Genomic DNA, 2,426 nt, shown 5'->3' on the forward strand with positions numbered 1-2,426 from the left:
GCATGCCATCTTGGGGTGGGGGGAGGGGTGAGATGGGGTGAAAATTCAGAACTCAAAATCTTGTGGAAGTAAATGTTGACAAACAAAAAAATAAATAAAATTTACCATAAAAAATTAAAAAAGAAAAGAATCAAAGGATTGCCCCTTTAATTAAAAAAAAATCAAACTGGGAGGGGAAGACCCTCCGAGTTGCTGGCCAACAAAAAAGAGAAACAGTTAATATTTACATTCACTCTGAGCCTGGAGGGCCCAAAAAAGAACCATTAAATTGTGCTTGGGCAGGGACCTTCTGTTGTCCAATATATAACCTCTGGAGTGAATTGGGTTTAAGGGTTGGTCTTTGAGAAAGAAATCTAGCCAGTAAACCCCAGAGAGGAGACATTTTAGGAGCTATGACAAAAGTCCTAAATACAAGATAAACACAGTTTCAAGACTAGAAAACACTGAACATTATAGAATATTTTGTTATAAAGCTTTTTATTCAGTGATAAAGTTTCTTTTCCTCTAGTTACAAGAAACTAATTTTGGATTGACAATGATCACTAATGTGATTTTTGCACCAAATATCAAGTAATTTAAATGAAAGGAACTACCTTTTAATTATTTGTCCTTTGTTTTTTTTTTATTTATATGTATGATAAGCAATGCCTCTGCACTGATTATTGAACTGCTGATGCCCTAATTCTAAAAATAGTCTTCAACTATTTTCTCCTTGAAATATTTAATGAAATTATGTGTCTTGTTCATCCTGTAAAAGAAAAAAACAAAAAAATCTCTTTTAGGTATGAATTTTACCTTGGATTATTTAAGATTGTTGCTCTCTTTTGATGGTTCTATGGTCTTGTGGTAGTGAGCCCTTCTTCCAGCTGGTGCAAATAGCAACTTATTGAAACGGGTTTGTCTTCACATTCTCAGTAACATGAACTGCAACTCTGGAAGCTTCTACTATGCTTACAGGTTTGTGTTCCATCCTGGTAAGATCCGGTACTCTGTCTACTGCTCTACATAGTATCTTAAAAGTTTTGGTGTAGTATTAAGCTTTTAAGGGTTTAATTTAACAGTTTAAAGCTTCACTAAGGCTTTTGGGACACACTGTATTAACTATTTTGTTTCATATACTGTAACAAGTAATAGGGATACAATATAGTTCCTATTCTCAATGAACTTGCATTCTGCTATAGCAATTCTTTACTTGGGGTCAATTAACACGTTTTTAAAAGTATTCCGATAACTCCATTTCAGTAAAATTAGTTTCTTTTGTAATCCTGAAAAAAAAAGAAAGTAACAGTTTGAATTTACCATAGATATTATTGTAATTAATAATAATTATTATTTTGAGAATAGATTATTATTGTTGTTGTTAATAATAACTATCATTTATATAGCACCTACTGTGTGTCAGGTATTGTATTAGTTACTTTGCTTAAAGGTAAGAAATATGTAATGGGGAATCATAGTTCATATTCAGCCCTCTTTTATATTTTATTTAGTATATAGAAATGCTCATATTTGAGGCATTTGTCAAATTCAGAAAATATTTAATAAAAAGATGACTCCTATGTCTCTGGTGTTTCTGTTCACAGGAGAGATTAGAAGGGAGAAAGTTCATCTACTGCTTCTCTTCAAGTTAAGCACCTGCACTCTTCCTTAGAAAAGGAATTGTTTGTCCTTTATATTTGAAGCAGACCAATGACATCACAAGGTGATGTCTTGACTGGTGGTTGAATTGGATTTAAGTGAGGCAGAGTTGCATAAAGTTGTCAACCTCACTCTCTTTTCCAGAGTCATTGAAGTCCAGTGGCAAGACAAAAGTCAAGATGATTGGTGATGACCCAGGATGCAGCGGATGACCTAAACATCTTCAATGTTTGACCGAGCTCTAAGCACACCACAGTACTTACTTTGAATGCTTTTGTGGCCATTGGAACAAATTGTTCTCATCCACTCATTCCTCTGGGGAAAGTGTTCATGGGCTTGGGGTAGACACACTTCTAACTCACCAATGGGTTTGGAGCCTGTCAGCTACCCTCAACCTGGTTTAGCCCAAGACAATCTTTGGCCACTGCACATGTTACAGCTTCTTTGAGTCACAGATGCCAAAGATGGATGAGCAGCCCTAAAAAGGGCTTGTCAAGCCATCACATCAGAAGTCCCTGAACATCTATACACCCCTGGAAAAGGTATCAAACTCTAGTAGAAGGAGCCCTGAATGCTTGATTCAAAAACCTGGTTTTTGCTTCTCCCTCTGCTCTTTTTTTTCACTATGTGATCTTGACCATGTCACTTAATTTTTTTCTTTCTTATATCTTTTTTTAATTAATAAATTTATTTATTTTTAGTTTTCAACATTTACTTCCACAAGATTTTGAGTTCCAAATTTTCACCCCATCTCACCCCTCCCCCCACCCCAAGATGGCATGCATTCT

The sequence above is a fragment of the Vombatus ursinus genome, unplaced genomic scaffold, assembly GCF_900497805.2.
Source record: "Vombatus ursinus unplaced genomic scaffold, bare-nosed wombat genome assembly UNPS02009824.1, whole genome shotgun sequence".
Classification (NCBI taxonomy): domain Eukaryota; kingdom Metazoa; phylum Chordata; class Mammalia; order Diprotodontia; family Vombatidae; genus Vombatus; species Vombatus ursinus.